The 5,399-nt window shown below is 43.7% G+C and overlaps 1 non-coding gene across 1 annotated transcript; it reads right to left on the reverse strand.

The window, feature by feature from the left end:
- Window positions 1–2,090: 2,090 nt before the first annotated feature.
- LOC117129396 lies at window positions 2,091–2,197 on the reverse strand. Its single transcript, XR_004453045.1, has one exon. It is a non-coding gene; the product is annotated as a small nucleolar RNA R71 (small nucleolar RNA).
- Between the last annotated feature and the right edge of the window lie 3,202 nt (window positions 2,198–5,399).

A 5,399-nucleotide genomic window follows, 5' to 3' on the forward strand; every position in this document is an offset into this window, starting at 1 on the left:
ATGCATATTTCCATTGTTTTTATCCATCCATCCATATGCATTTTGATCATATAGATTAGGATTTAGTCATGTTTAGGTTGCATTTTGCATACATGAGTCCTTATCAGGTATTGGAGTATCACATGGAGTTCTTGGAGACGTTTGGGTGCATTTGGAGCTCAAAAGAAGTGTTTAAAGTGATCAGCGGACGAGCAACCCACCGGAGCGACCTAACCGCAGCGACACGATGAAGTCGCTGTGCCTTACCTCTCGGAGCGACCTAACCGGAGCGACGTCCTGAAGTCGCTGTGCCTTACCTCTCGGAGCGACCACGTTGGAGCGACGTCCTGAAGTCGCTCGCTCTTTTGACGAAACAGAGCTCAAAACTGAAGCCGGAGCGACCTCTCGCAGCGACACCCTGAGGTCGCTCCCGAAGCCCAGAGCGACGTGCTGGAGCGACTTGCCGAGGTCGCTGCGCGTCGCCTATATGCTCGAATCATGTTTTCTCAAGGGCCTTTTTGTCATTTCATTATGCACGTTTTTATTTTCTAAACCTATGTTTTTACTCTGTAAGCCACCAGGAGGCAGATCATCTTTGTTCTTAGAAAAACCACCAAAAACCTTTGGAAAGTGATCTCTTTGAATCAATTGATCAGTTTTGTTATTGAAATTCTGTGTTCCTTATTTCCTGTATTTCTCTACATGATTAATCTGAAATCCAACATGGGTTTAAGAGGGATCATGGAGATTAGTGAGTAATCACCTTTTGAATTCATGGGTTAGGGAGATTAAGGGTGATTAGGTTAGAACTAGGATGTTTTAGTGTAGATCATTCATATTTCCTTGCTAGTAGAGTGAACATAAAGCATCTTCTGAGTTGGCCACTCAATTGTTGATCCTTAGGCATTTCTCACCCGAAAGGTGTTCGATGAAATGCCCGAGACAACTCTCCTAGGCTTTTAGCATGCTCTGCCAAAGACATTTGTTGTTAGAGATGCTAAGATAGCTAATAGACTTGTTAGTAATGATTGCTTTCATATATTCAACCAAAGACATTTGATGTTTGAATTGTGTTTAGTAAATGAACATTCATCTAGACATAGAGTTTGTTTAGGATTGCGTCTAAGCTTAAGGTTAATAGATTGATTGATCGTTTGCCATCTTTAGTTCGAAACTTGATCACCCGAGGTCTAATCCCTATATCCATGAGTTCTCTTTTCCAATAGTTAAGAAAGTATCATTTAGTTATTCCTTTTAATTAGTCATAGTTTAAAAACCCATCTAAATCATTGGTTGCACTTAGATTAAGTGATTACTTGCATTCTCGGTGCTTTGATATCTCTCAGAACTGGTTCGACAATCATTTATACTACAACATTTGTCTTAGGAGCCTTGAAAACTCCTAACATCAAATTGGCGCCGTTGCCAAATTCTGAGTAGATTTAAACATTGAGATTTAGTCAATTGCTTGAGACTAAGTCATTTTTATTTTCTTTTGTTACTGACTCTTCTTCACCTCCCTTTAATCTACAGGTGTATGAACTTGAGGAGCAGGGGTCCATCAAACCTAGTTCCAAGAGCAGCAGACATCAGGGCTTTAGAGAGAGAGTGTGCTAGAAAGAGAAGAGAAGAAGAACATCAGGCTCAATTGCAGAGACTGAACACTGACATGGGAGACGTTCATCAAGAAGATGCAGGCGTCAATGGCGCTAACAACAATGGCCCACCTAACCAACAGCGAGCAGCTCGACCCATTGGCACTTACGACCGTCCAAACATTCATGGTCATAGATTGGGAATCCGAGCACCCGCTGTGGCAGCCAACAACTTTGAGATCAAGTCAGGACTCCTCAACGTGATCGAGAACAACAAGTATCATGGCTTGGCTCTAGAGGATCCATTTGATCACTTGGACAGGTTCGACAGCTATTGTGGGTTGTCAAAAACCAATGGTGTGTCCGAAGATGCCTTAAAGCTCAAGCTATTCCCTTTCTCTTTGGGGAGATAAGGCACGTCAGTGGGAGAAGTCTCTACCCAGCGACTCCATTACCACTTGGGATGACTGCAAGAAAGCATTCTTGGAGAAGTTCTTCTCTACTTCAAGAACTGCTAAGCTGAGAAACGAGATCTCCAGCTTTCAACAGAAGGGCTTGGAAGGTTTCAGTGAAGCCTGGGAGAGATTCAAGGGCTATCAAGCTCAATGCCCACACCATGGTTTCTCTAAGGAGAGCTTGCTGAGCACATTCTACTGTGGTGCTCTCCCTAAGTACAGAGCCAGACTGGATACAGCTAGTAATGGGTTCTTCTTGGGGAGAACTGAGGAGGATGCAGAGGAGCTGGTTGACAACATGGTTAAGAGTGATGCAGTCTACAGTGGAGACCACGACAGAAGCAGTAGAACTGAGGATAAGCAAACGAGGAAGGAGTTGAAAGCTCTACAGGATAAGATAGACATCCTCCTTGCTGATAAAGCTACCCAAGAGCAGCTGCACTTTGTCGGCAACCCAAGCCAAGAGACACCAGCTGTTGTCCATGAAGTTGAGGGTTTGGAAGGTCAGGAAGAGCTGTGTTTCATCAACAACAATGGTAGCTGGTACAAGAAGAACCCAACTTTCAGTACAACAACTACCAACAGAAGTCCTATTCCAACAACCAGCAGAGTGGTTATCAGCCTCGGAACAATCAGCAAGGCAGCTATCAACCTCAGCAGAACCCTCCTCCTGGTTTCAACAACAAGGGCAACCATTCTTCCCAACAACAATCTAATCCCTCTACCTCCACTCCTCAAGTCAGCAGCACTGATGCTCTACTGAAACAAATCCTGGAGTCTCAAACAAGAAGTGAGAAGCATGTTGGCTATGAGTTGAAGAATCTTCACTCAAAGATTGATGGGAGCTACAATGAGCTCAACAACAAGTTCAGAGCTTTGGAGAACCAGTTTGCTGCCATGAACACTCAACAAAATCGCCAACAAGGTTCTCTACCTGGAAAATCTGAGCAAAACCCCAAGGAAACCATGAAAGCTATCACTCTCAGGAGTGGTAAGGAGTTACCTCAGAGAACTCTCACCAAGGATGCTGAGAAACAAAGTGAGGGGGTTGCCATCACCATAGATGATGAAGTGGTGATTGTTGATGAGAAGATCAATGACGAGATCTTGGAAAAGATAGTGGAAGCAAAAGGAAAAGGAAAGGTTGGAGAAGAGAAGAAAACAGTTAAAGATGGTGAAGTCGTCACTCCTGCAAGTGAAAACTCTTTTGTTCCTCCTGCTTATGAACCCAAGCTTCCATTCCCAGGTCGATTCAAGAGGCAGCTGCTAGAGAAGTACAAAGCTTTGTTTGACAAGCAAATGAGTGAAGTCCAAGTCACAATGCCCATTATAGATGCTTTCATGCTGATCCCTCAATACAGCAAGTTCCTCAAAGATGCTGTAGCTGCAAAGAAGAAAGAGATGGAGGGCATGGTGATTCTCACTCATGAGTGCAGTGCTATCATTCAGAGGCTGGTCATTCCAAAGAAGCTAGAAGATCCTGGATGCTTCACATTACCTTGCGCTCTTGGGCCTATGGTATTTGATAGATGTCTCTGCGATTTGGGAGCTAGTGTCAGCTTGATGCCCCTATCTGTTGCTAAGAAGCTGGGTTTCACTCAGTACAAGAAGTGTAGACTTTCTCTGGTATTGGCTGATCGTTCAGTGAAGTACCCTGTGGGTATCTTAGAGGACCTCCCAGTGATGGTTGGAAATTATGAGATCCCTACAGACTTTGTGGTGCTTGAAATGGGTGAAGAAGCTCAAGATCCTTTAATCCTTGGAAGACCTTTCTTAGCCACAGCAGGAGCTATTGTTAATGTTAAAGAAGGCAAGATTGATCTCCATCTGGGTAAAGGGCACGTTCTGCATTTCGACATCAAGGAAGTAATGAGGAGGCCAACAGTTCAAGGACAAGTGTTCTACATCGAAGAGATGGATGCCCTTGCTGATGAACTCCTTGAAGAGTTGTCACTAGAGGACCCTCTACAGCATGCTTTAACTGTAGAGAAAGAGGCTGAGGTGATTGAGAACCTGGAGAGTACTGCCTATGGGATGATGCTGGATTCACACCAGGCGTTTTTCAGTAAGGACCAGTACGAGGAGCTTCCACAGATGGTTCACCAACAAGTCTCAGTCACTCAACGAGAGGACAACCAGCAGGATGACTGGAGTGAACTAAAGGCACCTAAAGTGGAGCTTAAACCTCTTCCCCATGGTGTAAGGTATGCATTCCTTGGTCCTAATGAAACTTACCCTGTCATTGTGAGTAGTGAACTTACTGAGAATGAGCTATCTGAACTTTTGAAAACACTTAAAAGATTTAGAAAGGCAATAGGTTACTCACTAGATGACATCAAGGGGATATCACCCTCTTTGTGCATGCATAGGATACATCTTGAGGATGAATCAATGACTTCTATCGAGCATCAAAGAAGGTTAAATCCTAACCTGAAGGATGTTGTAAAGAAAGAGATTCTTAAACTCCTAGATGCTGGTGTTATTTACCCTATCTCAGATTCTAAATGGGTATCACCTGTGCATGTTGTACCAAAGAAAGGTGGTATCACTGTGATCAAGAATGACAAGGATGAATTGATACCAACAAGAACCATCACAGGTCATAGAATGTGCATTGATTACCGAAAACTAAACTCTGCATCTAGAAAGGATCATTTTCCACTACCATTTATTGATCAGATGCTTGAGAGACTTGCAAATCACCCATTCTATTGTTTCCTTGATGGGTACTCAGGATTTTTCCAAATCCCCATACATCCCAATGATCAAGAGAAAACGACATTCACATGTCCCTATGGCACCTTTGCATATCGAAGGATGCCATTTGGTCTATGTAATGCTCCAGCTACCTTTCAAAGGTGCATGATGTCAATTTTCTCTGATCTGATTGAGGATGTTGTGGAGGTATTCATGGATGATTTCTCTGTCTACGGATCTTCGTTTTCTGCTTGTTTGTCAAATTTGTGCAGGGTCCTACAGAGATGTGAAGACACCAACCTTGTGCTGAATTGGGAGAAGTGTCACTTCATGGTCAAAGAAGGGATTGTGCTAGGACACAAGATTTCAGAGAAGGGGATTGAGGTGGATAAAGCCAAAATCGATGTTATGGTTGGTCTGCCTCCACCAAAGACAGTGAAAGACATCCGGAGTTTTCTTGGTCATGCTGGATTCTACAGGAGGTTCATCAAGGACTTCTCCATGATCACTAGACCTTTGACCAGGTTGCTGTGCAAGGAAGCTACCTTCAGTTTTGATGTGGAATGTCTACAAGCTTTCAAGAAGCTGAAGGGTGAACTCGTTAGTGCCCCAATTGTCCAGCCACCTGATTGGGATCTCCCTTTTGAGATCATGTGTGACGCCAGTGACTATG

The sequence above is a fragment of the Brassica rapa genome, chromosome A10, assembly GCF_000309985.2.
Source record: "Brassica rapa cultivar Chiifu-401-42 chromosome A10, CAAS_Brap_v3.01, whole genome shotgun sequence".
NCBI lineage: Eukaryota > Viridiplantae > Streptophyta > Magnoliopsida > Brassicales > Brassicaceae > Brassica > Brassica rapa.